Source organism: Eleutherodactylus coqui, chromosome 4 (assembly GCF_035609145.1).
Source record: "Eleutherodactylus coqui strain aEleCoq1 chromosome 4, aEleCoq1.hap1, whole genome shotgun sequence".
In the NCBI taxonomy this organism is placed as follows: Eukaryota; Metazoa; Chordata; class Amphibia; order Anura; family Eleutherodactylidae; genus Eleutherodactylus; species Eleutherodactylus coqui.
Window position 1 is genome coordinate 215254462 of NC_089840.1, and position 13479 is coordinate 215267940.

A 13479-nucleotide genomic window follows, 5' to 3' on the forward strand; every position below is an offset into this window, starting at 1 on the left:
TACGAATTGGGGTGTCCGCCCACCAGCGGATGGTTAGGCATATAGAACAAGAACCGGGTGTCCAACAACTAGTGGACAGGTAGAACAGATACAGAACGGAATAAACAGATAGACAAACAAGGCCCTAATGTCCGCCTACCAATGGACAAAGGAAACAGGATACGGATCGGGCGTCCGCCCACCAATGGATAAGTAGACATATGGAACAAGAACCAGGCATCCAACAACTAGTGGACGGGTGGATCAGACATAAGACAGAATATAGACATAAACCAAAATTGAAACTAACACAGACGTGACACTAACATTACATCATGCAACATAACATAGTGCGACATGATGCAACATAAAGCAACATCGACATGTTACTAACATAACATTGTGTAACACATCACACCTGGACAAAGACATGTACTAACATAATTTATCACTAACATAACACAACACAGCGCAACATAATGCTCCTCTTTTGAAACTGGGGGGGCATTATGATACGCTCATGTGGGCAAGTCAGCACCGGGCCCACACGAACGTGACCCAAAGATAGGGAACACCAGGTAACTACCAGAGATTAGCTCCTCTCCCTATCTTCCACTAGGGTAAGTGACCACGGACCTAACAGAGACTGACAATAACTCAGGCACTCACCAAGCATCCCCACATGCATAAGCAGATGGAATTGCCATAATAAGTACGAGGTATTGGTTCGTATATTGGCCAAGATACTTAAGCCTGCAAGCCACTTCAAGGCTGCTAGTTGTCTTACGGGTCCCTACACTACCAAGACAACTAAAGCCAGACTTACGCACACAAAATACAACAAGACACCAATCACACCGAAAGCTGTACTGCAAAGGCAACAAGACAAAAATCACACAGCAAGCTGCACAGACAAGGAAACATGATTGCTCACCCTGGAAACCCAGCAGACACTGAAAGGAGCTGGTGTATATATGTGTGTAAATATACATACATACATGAGCACAGACCCTGGGGATTGGCTGACCTGAGTAAACCACACCCAGCCAGCTAAATCAACCACCCGTGGAGCTGTACTACTAGATACACTGAGGGAAACAGATTCCAGCACAGCACAACCCTAACACTTGTTTAATATCATGGTATACCACTGGAAGATGTACACAATCAGTACTCCTACCATGATAGAGCCTCTTGAATTATTTAGCAAATATCTCGCATCACATTTTATTATTCCAGCACCCGTATATTGTATTTGGCAGCTAGCGCATTGTAGACAGGTTATTCATTGTTACTTAATCTTTTATTACAATTACATAATGTTATGATAACAAATACAGGGATACACAAGAATCTTTTTGTGAGATCAAAAGAAATTAGTATATTATACTATAGAAATGCTAAATGATATACTAAACATAGATTATAACTGCACAAAACATATTAGTTAATAACCCACGCTGCACCATGTATGAAACATAATACAATCTTCGATACAATAATCTACTATATACAGTATCCTAATAAAGTAATCATGCAGCATAATAAAGATAAAGGAGAGAATACAAATCAATGACTGTATTCTGGCAGAAACAGCAAATTTGGGGTTCACAACAAATTTGCAACTTTTTAATGTTTTTGCTGCTCTTGATACTTTTCAAAAGAGTTGTTAGGTATAGCAAGGGGGCGGGGCCTGCAGCACCACAAATTCACTGTAATTTACACAAAAAAACTGCTTAGTTATTTCTGCTAGGAACCACTGGCCAACGAATGGAACTTTTGGACTAGCTGAGTTTTTTACAGCATGTAATGTTGGTGATCACTAATTGTATATGTCTATCTTTGGACTGTACAGCATATTTGTAATATCTGTATTACTTTTTATACGTATGCATGTATGTGTAAGGCAACTTTGTTTTTAAATCATTAAATAAAACAAAAGATATGTGTTTTGGAGTGAACTCCTTCATCAGTCAAGCTGGGAAATACATCACTCTTGGGACTGCAGACGTATGGACCCAAATGTGCTGGTGACACCAGTCCCAGTCCTCTCCACTCCTGGTGTCATCAGCACTTCTGCGTCCCTACGTCTGCAATCCAAGAGTGATGTTTTCCAAGCTAGACTGATGAAGGGGTTTCCCCTGAAATGCATATAGTTTGCTGGGTTTTAGTTCATTAAATAAAAGACAAATTGGATATTTCATCTTATTGTCACACAACATTCATTGGATAGTTCCACCAAGATACCAGATTTTTGTTTTTCAGATAGAATGAAAACAGTTTGGCAGATGGTAATCCAGTTTTGCATACACACTGCAGGAGAAGGGGAAGATCCTGTTAGGCCATGTCACCAGCATGACAGCTATTTTGAATGCTGCCATCTTGGATTTTAAAAAATTTCAGAAAGTGGCTGACATGAAAGGGAGATAGGTGAGATGGGGAGACCAGTATTGATCCTGCCTCTATCACCGACTTCTCTCAGATCAACTAATTTGAGTGCTCTCGCCGAGGCAAACGCTTGTCACGGCAGAGCTTCGATTGATCACTCTCGCGGGATTGCAAGCATTAAGTCATTAGAATACAGGCGGATTTGTAACCAGCTTTCCTAGGCTTCTGCACACATACAGAATGAAAGCTCAAATAACCCTCTGATCTGGGATGACTCCAGCACTCTACATTACGCACACACACTCGCTGCCACCAGCAGCTTTTGATTCCCAGGTAAGCTGGAACACACAGTTATGAAGTATTAACACAATCTTTGGAGTTATGGTTTGTTTTAAAGCAGACAAGGTTAGACCAATAAATTGCAGATTTATTCTAAAAAAGACCAGCAGTGCTATATATATATATATATATATATATATATATATATACATACATACATATATATATATATATACAGAAGAAGATGTTACAGTGGAGATAATGTTTACAGGTATATACAACAGACAGTACTTAAAATAAAGCAAGGAAATAAAGAAAGGTACCAGGTTTGGGATGTTCGGTCAAAGGTTCTGATTGTGCGGAGTCACTGGAAACAAGTCACAGGAATAATTCTTACAGCGTAGTGTATCTCCGAAGGTCTAACACCCAGTCTCTTTGACCCCCCAGTTTTTAAATTCTCCATTTCAGCCGTATCTCCGTAGCAGATCCTCCGATCGGGAATATATGCCTCGCATATTTCCGGTCATGATTTTATCTACTCAGTGATATCAAACATGGCACATAGATTATAACCAGGTATGCAGATATGCCATTTGGGGGGGTTCTGGGGCTCGTACCTTAATGAGTTTCAAGATGTTTATTCAACTGGCCCACTCAATTCAGAAACTATAATTCATATTGGGCTAGGACCTTCATATGACCAATAATCCTTATTAAAAGATTTTTCACTAATTTGATTCTTGGAGCCAGAGCATTGGTGAGATTCCAGCTTCTAATATGATAATTTCCTTTGACTTCATTAACAAGTAAATGGTCATACAATTTGGGCTGCTCATGCTAATGCTAAACTAAACAGGCAAGTGGAGCCAGGAGGGCCAGAAGAATGAAAGGGGCTTATTCCCTCTTGTCCAGAGGAATGCCAGACAATTGCCTTTCTAAATGTGAATATTCAAAAGACAGGGGGGGAATGAGAAACTTATAACTGCATTCTAACTACTCAAGGCCTGAATGGGATATCACAGTGGTAAAAAAAAAGATGACACATACAGCCAAAATGGTGGACGCCTCACCAGTCTCTATATCACAGTGGCCATATTCTTACTGATATACTGATACAGGAGGACAGGTAAAAACAACCCATCCCTCAACAAACAGACCTATAAACTTTAATTTTTCCAATAGGAAGGTTGGTGTTTGATACATCATACTAGCAGAGAATTACACCAGAAAAGCAATTGTGAGCTTCATTTTAACATACCAGTATTTGTTCTCATGTTAATACAGTGTTTTTCTTCATTACAGGCAATGTGAATGATGGTGTTATCTCAAACAGAACATGTTAAGATCATCCTGATGTCAGGTGAATGAAGTGCACCCCAGATTTCAATTAACACCACCCAGCCAGACCTCCCATTACCCACAGTGCAGTCCTAAAATTCTTTCCAACTTCCGAGAAACAGGCTGTGTCACAGATAACCTAAAATCTGGACGACCAAAAACTATTTCTAATGAACCATAAACAACTGCTATCCTGGTCTCATTCAGCATATTTTCTCTTGCTCCCCCAATTATTCCAATAATAGATCTTTAATAATGGTAACATCATGTTATAAGAATGTTTTACATCTGCAGAGACTGGAAAACTAGTCAGAATTGAAGGAAAAATGGATGGCAGTGAATAGAGTGCAACTCTTGAAGGAAATCTGTTAGTCTGCCAGAGATGTGAGACTGGCATGACAATGACCCTAAACATACTGCTGAAAGCTACACTGGAGGGGTCTAAGGAGAAAGATGGAAATGTCTTGGAACAGTCTAATCAAAGTCCAGATCTCAATCCAGTTGCGGTACTGCAACATGACTTGAAGACTGCTGTGCAGCAACACAGCCCATCTAACTTGAAGGAGTTGGTGCAGTTTTGCCCGAAAGAATGGACGGAAATCCCAGTGTTTTCATTATTTTGTTACAGCAAAAAATATTTTGCACCTTCAAAGTAGTTGACTTATCATGTAAATCAAATAGTACACCGCCCCCCCCCCCCCCCCCCCAAAAAAAAAAATTCATTTTAAGTTCAGGTCGTAATGCTACAAGGCAGAAAAACACACCACGGCGGTGAATTCTTTCACAAAACTCTGTATAGATTTAATGTAATTGTTTACAGATATCTAAATTATTTGTTTTCATTCAGACAATTGCAATTAAAGTTATTCACCCTCCATTGCAAAATTAGGTTTATTTGCAAATTTTGAGCAGTTTTAAAAAAAAAATAAAAATCAAACGATCAATTTAAATAGCTCAACACAACTAATATAATAAGTAGTTTCTTACGGACTAAGCTGCAAGTCATCAGCTTCTTGCTTTTCTTAAGAAGTCATTTACAGCAGTGAATTATGCTTTGCTATTTGAATTTAAGCTCCAGGATTATAGCTAGTAGAGTGGGAAATTCATGACCCGTGACCACTGATTCATACTCGAGAGAATTAATCTTTGTGCAGAAGAAAATACCAAAGCTTTATTACTGGGAAATAAAGGAAGACATGTGGGTCTATTTATCCTGGCGTGATGCTGCGTGCTAAAGTGATGAACTTTGTCATTAGCAATATAAGTTATAACCAGTTAACTGTGAAGTTAATGTATTTACTGCTGTATTAGTCTTTCACATTGACCTTCATTTTTGTATACTGGGTTATATGCAGCAAGTAAATTGAGTCAGGAAAGGGAAAGCTTGTCTTTGTGCCTAAGGTAGAGGAAACAAAATGCGCCAACCACAGTCTCTCCATCATTTTATAGATTGTGGCATAGCCATAGGGATTAGAGATGAGCGAGTATACTCGCTAAGGCACATTACTCGAGCGAGTAGTGCCTTAGCCGAGTATCTCCCCGCTCGTCTCTAAAGATTCGGGGAGCGGCGGGGGAGAGCGGGGAGGAACGGAGGGGAGATCTCTCTCCCTCTCTCCGTCGCAACTCACCTGTCACTGGCGCCAGAATCAAGTTGTTTTTGGAAGGCAGCACTGGTCCAGGGGAGATCAACAGGCGCCCGAATCTTTAGAGACGAGCGGGGAGACACTCGGCTAAGGCACTATTCGCTCGAGTAATGTGCCTTAGCGAGTATACACGCTCATCTCTAATAGGGATCTCAATTGTGACCTGGTTCCTAAACTACAGGGGTTTCATTTTAATGTCTGTTTTGTCCCTTCTTCCGGCCACGCAGTGAAGCTGTGCTATTGCTGCTAACTTCCTGACACCACCCGTCAGTCACCTATCCTAGTCAGCATCGACTCCCAAGTCCTCCTCCGTGGTCTGAGCGCTGGAGCCACAGACAAGCAGTTGGGCTCTGATGCTCAGTCATCTAACGCAGCAAGCAGCATTAAAGCACAACTGCTTCTCCGTGTCTCCAGAACTCAGACCATGCGGCAGACACGAAAGAGGAGTTGGGCTGCAATGCTGCCAGATAGTTGACTGACTGGCATGGTGACATGAAGTTAGTGATAACAATGCTGGGAGGCCGGAGAACTTATCTTAAGTAAAGGACCATCCTCACAGGAAATGTAACTAAGAGGCCACAACTGGAGGTTCAGTTACTGAGGGGGCCTTATTTGGGGACACTACTACTATAAGAAGCCACTATTATTAAAGGGGGCACATTATGGGGCACTTTTCCTAAAGGGGGCACATTGGTGGGCACTGTTACTAAAGGAGCCACATTGGGGGTAAGCACTGTTACTAAAGAGGCCACATTGGGAGCACTGTTACTAGAAGGGGCCACTTATGCTATGAGGTGGCATTCTCATTATTCAAGGTGTGGTCAGAGCCTGAGCAGGTAAAAAAACGGGCAACTAAAGTAATTAATAGAATGGGCGGACTACAATACCCAGAGAGGTTATCAAAATTGGGGCTATTTTGTTTAGAAAAAAAAAACGTCTGAGAGGCAACCTAATAACTATGTATAAATGTATCAGCAGATAATACAAGGATCTCTCTCGTCCTCTGTTTATACCCAGGACTGCGACTGAAACAAGGGGGCATCCTCTATGTCTAGAGGAAAGAAGGTTTCTGCACCGACATAGATGAGGGTTCTTAACTGTAAGAGCAGTGAGACTGTGGAACTCTCTGCCTGAAGATGTGGTGATGGCAAAATCGATAAAAGAGTACAAGAGGGGCCTGTACATCTTTCTGTAGCGATACAATATTCTATGTTGTAATCATAAATAACTTCTAAAGGATTGCTGATCCAGGGATTATTTGGACTGCCAGATTTGTGCGGAAAAGAATTTTTCTCCCTTAAATGGGGAAAATTGCCTTCTTCCTCATTGTTTTTTTTTTTTTTTTGCCCTCTTCTGGATAAACATTGAAGGGTTAATAGGTAGAGATGAGCGAGCGTACTCGCTAAGGCAAACTACTCGAGTGAGTAGTGTCTTATGCGAGTACCTGCCTGCTCGTCTCAAAAGATTCGGGTGCTGGCGGGGGCGTGGAGCAGCGGGGGGAGAGTAGGGAGGAACGAGGGGGAGATCTTTCTCTCACTCTCTCCCCCCCGCTACCCCCTGCTCACTCCCGCAATTCACCGCTCTCCCCCGCCGGCACCCGAATCTTTTGAGACGAGCGGGCAGGTACTCGCATAAGGCACTACTCGCTTGAGTAGTTTGCCTTAGCGAGTATGCTCGCTCAGCTCTAGTAGTAGGCTCAACTGGAAAGATATGTCTTTTTTCGGCCTAATATACTATGTTACAGTCTTACTATGTTACTATGTCTAATTCTTAATATTCGACTTGATGCTCTACATGTCTGAAAATAATTTAAAAAGAGCCTATACTGCCCTCAGCTCCGATCTTGCCAGTGGCGTCATGTTTACAGGCTGCAATCAGCATGTATATGGAACATAACAGGCTACTGCAGCCAATCACAGACCTCAGTGTTAAAATGCTGAGTTCTATGATTGACTGCAGTGGTCTGCGACGCCCTACATACATGCTGACTGTAACCTGTAAATACATTGTCATAAGGGAGACTGGAGCTCCGGACATGTGAGGAACCAGAAGAGGTCAGTATAGCATATTTTATTATTTTCAGGCATGGAGAGCATGCGGGAGGCCATACAAAATTGCTGTGCGCTGCTACAGTTGTCCCTGTTTTTGTTGTTCAAAAGTAGAGAGGTATGGTATACTATATATTTACAGACCCTAGTTGAACCACAACAAAGCCCTAAAAAAATTGCTTCCAATTTCAGATGAGTGTAATACAGATATATTCCAATGCCTGTATTATAACTGCTAGTCCTGGCCCTCCTATGGGTCTAATGACTTTGAACTAAGAGTATCACAGAGATCTATAGTGCTATTATCTCATTAATTAAATTGGCCTCAGGTGTTCAGTGTCTACAACCAAGATTTGCAAAATGTTGTTCTCAGTAAGAAAAACCAAGTCATCTTGTAAATATGATACTTTTTAATAGCTAACATAAATGTTCCTCTCTGTCTGTGGGGTTGGATTAGATCTGGTTGTATCTGAAGATCTGGCTGTAGACGATGGACTTTTTGATGTGTTTAGGATGGTAACTCTCCCATCTGACGTATCGGTTTTCGGTATAGGGATGTCTGTATTGAGTTGTTTGAGATTTTTATAGTGGTGCCCAAAAAGTTGATTTCTGTATACGAGTAGCTTAGTGTCAGGTTTATGGTGGGGTGGAAGGCATTGCATCTCTCATGAAATTTTGTTAGCTCTTGTTTGGTGTGGGTCCAGATGATTATGATGTCATCAATGAAGCGGAAGTAGGCCAATGGTCCAGCAACTTTTCTGTGCACTTTTTGCGTAGATGCTGGAGGATTACCTGCACGCATATGGCATCGTAGCGGTGAGCCTTCCATGACATCTTGTTTGCCATATAAAACATTTTCATTGTGAGTGCCAAACTAGCCACCAATAGCTGGACCCTAATGACTCATGGTGATAACTGAAATATTGGCACTACGGTCTTGTGTATTAAACCATTTCATGACAGAACTAGAATGCCATGTATATTTAGTCAATGTTATACGAAAAAGGTAATTAAAAGGGTAGAACCAAGTTACTACATGTCTGCAAATTGAAATAAACAAATGCCACAGTTTATTGTCTAAAGTCCACCACATTAGATAGTCCGTCACCAATCATATAGGTAGACAATATAGCATGGCAGTTTTTGTTTGTTTTATTAAAGCAAAAAAAATCTAAGAACGCTCTGAGGTCACAGGACAATGGGTATAAGTGCTGGCAGTGTGGATGTAGCACATCCATATCGCTACATGAATATGGTGACCTCATGGGCGAAGTTAGGGTAAGCTGGTTGGGCATGTGCCCATGTGCAGGTGGAGCACACAATCCAATCTGCTTTGGTCAGAATGTTTGGATACAGGGTTAGAGATGGGAACTGAATCTTTGTCCTGAGGGAAAGAAAGCCAAGTTATGACTCAAGATGATTCATGTGCCATTAAGTGACCACAGATGAGGACCATAAAATCAGCGGTTTTATTTTTAATAGTTTTGTAATATTATCTAAAATTAAATATGTTAGCCTGAAAAAATACTATTTCAGCCTATTCCCCCCCCCCCCCAATGTTGATCCAGAGGAAGTCAAAAAACCCCAATGAGGTAGGAGCCAATTTTCTTCATTTAAGGGGAAAAAAATCCTTCCAGACTCCAATTTGGCAATCGGAATAATCCCTGAATCAGCAATTCGAAAGTGTGTTTTTACTGTTGTTCTGACAAGTCTGCTGGCATGTTAACTTTCTATCCTGTTCTCATATTACAAACGTATGTATAAAAGACGTGTGACGTTTATAATCACTCTACACCTTAGCTTATCTCATATCAGGGCGTTAAACATTCTAATGCAAATCATTTTCAAGTGATACTGAAGACGTATGTAATTTATACCTCCAGAATCCTGATTTCATTTTCCATTGGCGAGTGTAATATGCAATTATATACTCTGAACGATCACTGTATTAGGAACAGCTGAATCATGGCATCTTATAATCAGTAATGGAGTACCATGCGATGACCACATCATGATCTGCTCTCAGATAATGTGCTGACCTCTCCTCTGCGCAGCAGAAGGCCACAATTCGCACTCATGAGTAAACGTGGTGACTTGAGTGACTTTGACCATAGGCAGATTGTTCATGCTGTGTGGTGCCAGTATTTCTGAAACAGTCACAGTTGTTAGCTGCTCCTAAATCATTGTATCGAGAGTGTACCAAGACTGGTTGAATCATGGACAGACATCCGCCAGAAGATTACACAGTGGACCCGACCTGAGCGCCTGCAGGGACCAGCGCGTACTCACCCGTGCCCGCTGGCTCCGGCTGTTTGATGTGCCGGCTTGCCGGGCAGCCGGCGCATGTGCAGACCAGAGCCGGCGGCGGGTTAGTGACATTTCTGTGTGGGGCTCTGCGAGAGCATGCAGCGATTTGTTTGCCGCGCGAGATTTCGCACGGCCAAATCGCGATCGTCTGCATAGGATTGCGTTTCTTAACGCAATCCTATGCAGGCTTCCAGCGGTGGAAATTCCGCGGAATTTCCGCTCGTGTGCAGGCGGCCTTAAGGAGAGGTAGCACTTACATGTGGCTCTTTTTTTGAATTTAGGGGGGGTCCACCTCTCAGTTGTCCTGATAATTCCAATAGACTTCAGTACAGGGCAATGCACATGTGTGACTATAATGAAGTGGCAGAGGTCTGGTCATCCTTGGCCTCCTGCACGTCTATCTGTATTACAAAATGCGGATGTATATTGTGATCAATGAGAGGATTAGGGAACAGTTTTGTTTATATACAAATGGTCAAGAAAGAAGACACAGAGCCAGTAATAAACTTGAACTTGATTTTACTGATTGGAACAGCAATGCAACTTCTTTCTAAGCAACAGTCCACTTAAATTACAGGCGGCACACAGGATTCTGCAATGTATAGTTGTTGAACATTACAGAAAAAATACCACTCTCAGGTACAGGCATGGCAAAAGTGACAAGGATGGTCCCTTCCTTGTGTAAAGGTAACTTTATACAGGGGCGATTATCGACCAAATTAGCACAGGAAAAAGTGAATTTGGGCGATAGTCTATAAGCAACTGCTGACATGGCACTAACCAACAAATCGATCATTTGTCGACGCTCCACCTCCATTCACAGAACCACAGGAGTGGTATTTGCTGGAACAGCTGTTGGGCGCTAATTCAGCCAACGGTCATCCACGAAATGGATGGTCGCACATAAGTAAACCACGTCCAGGCCGCAAGTTTGTACAAACTTAGTAAATCTGTCCTTTATTGTGGAAAATTAACAAAAGAACATAGCACAATATTCACACTGTTGTCATTTGTCAAAGTGTACATGAGCATGTGCTAGTCTCTGGCCACTAAATAACATAAGAGTTTCCTTCATGTATATAAGATGGGAGAGTTACCTCAGGTAGAGCGTAGGGTTGCAGTGTGAGCCGCAGTCAGAGACCACAACAGCATAAAAAGTCCATACAGGCTTGGCCTGGGTTTATTAGAAAGTGTAAAAATAAACAAAATACAGCCTTAACTTCAGGCATGAAACAAAAATCCTGCTTATTCAGCACTTTCTATACAGAGTCCGTCCCTGACTATACAGACGGTTTGCTGCAGCCGCGCGAAAGCCAAACGCTTGTATAAAAGTCTAGTTTGTCCCTTGGTCAAGGATAAGGCATCTCTTGAGACCAGCAGCTTCCAGCGTACTTAGCTGCACCCAGCCTCACCTCTGTCTGCCTCTTTGCAGACTTTATGGGCTGGGTTAATTACCCAGTCTCTACACCTGGGAAGCTTGCCTCCCCCTAATATGACCTGGAGTGGAGGGGGTGGAATAGACAGCCCCACTACCAAACTTGCCATCCATTCCAAAAAAAATAGGCCCAAACACATTTTACAAAACATCTCCAGCAACTAACTGCTGGAGATCACATCACATCCCTGGTTTTTCCCCGTGTCCCACGCAGTGAGACACAGTTCCCTTCATACCTACTGGGCATAACATCTGAACCGGGGTGAAATATAGCGACCGTCTAGAGTTAACATCTTCAGTGTCTCACATTATATATATATTATATATATATATACTGGTATATAATGTGATTTATACAATAGGTCATTTTCTGATGACAGATTTCCTTTCAGTCAGTGAGAGAAACACCCATTACAAGAAAACCCTGTATGTTATGTTGAATGCCCTTGCAGAGACCTGATGGTAATTAAGAGAGACTCTGTATTTCAATGGAGGCTGGTGAATGTTTAAGAATCTGAGAGTTAGGGCTCTCCCACACAAACGTATTGTTACAGTGTATTCTGCATGCGGCTTTTGCACGCAGAATACGCTGTATTAATCAGCCATAGGCTGCCATATTGCCACTCCCACGAATTCTGCAAAATACGCACACAAGAAAACTCGCGGCATGCTCTTTCTGGGCGAATATTACATGCGTGTACATGCCAAAATAGTGCATGGTGATTGCCGAGCCGTAGCAAGAATGCTGTCATTGCATATATGCTGCATGCCACGCGTCTATTTCTTGCGGGCAGCATGCAGTGACTTACTAAATGGAACAGAGTGACTAAGTATATTTGTGGTCTACAACGTAACTGGAGACTGTATTCTCGAAGAGTGTTAGCACTTACAATGGGCCTGGGCTTGTACGAAGGGCTGTAACAGAGTTGCTGGAGTATTCTGGACTGTGACAGTGTTTTAAAGAGAGTAAAGTTCAAATCAGTGAACTGCTGATTTCTGCAATGTGGCTGTAATACTGAAACAGCTGCCAAGTAAAGGTGTGCATTTTTTGGACCTGTGCTCCATCTCTTCCTTCCACCTGCTTGTGGAGGTCTGCCACATAGGTGTAGGATTTGGATTGCCATTTGGATTTTACATTCAAAAATATGCTTTTGGCAGATTATTCAATGACAATAATACAAATTGGCTTCTATAATTGTATTCTGTTGTAACTTTAACTGTTTATATTGATTATTTGAAAGGGTATTCTGGGCTTACAACTGATGACCGATCGACAGTGGTCTGCTGCTCGGGATCCCCGCTGATCAGCTGTTCATATGGTCTGCTGTCTGTGCAGGGAGGCCAGAGGATGTCATCACTGCTGAAGGCCAGAAGTGTCACAGCGGCTTTACTCCCATTGTAATCAATGAGAGTGTTGCACTCCTATTACACTTCCTGCTCCTCATTATGCTCATGTCCGTAATGAAGAGCAGGAAGTATAATAGGTAGCAACACTGCAATTAATTTAAATGGGAGCGAAGCAAATTAGTACACTTCCTCCCCTGACCACAGATGACGACATCCAGCCATATTGCACGGACAGTGGGCTGGAAGATCAACTGATCAGCAGAGAACCAGAGCAGCTGACCCCCAGCAATCAACCATTGATGACCTATCCAGAGGTAAAAGCCTAGAATACCCCCTGAAGATTACAGCTCTCCCTTTTAACCCCTACGTGGAAATACAAGCATAATTACATAATTACAGTCTTCTAAATACAATAGTGCATAATGATGTGTCCTGGAGATCATGTGATCATTAAACACGCGCTGTAATGGTTGGGATCAGATAATCCTCTGCTCCCAGTCCTTCAACCCCTTAGTTGCTACACTCAATGGTGAGACATCTAAGTTGTTGGACAGAAGGATGGCACTCACCGCCTTTTGCTGGGTGAAGTTCAAAATACCAGACAATCCAGTGCTACCTTTACTGTAGTTGTACTAAAATGCATCAGAGACTTAGGGATCCAGTCAAAGTTTAAGCCTGCATGGATCAAAGAGAGCGAAGGAGATCTAGTAGCAGC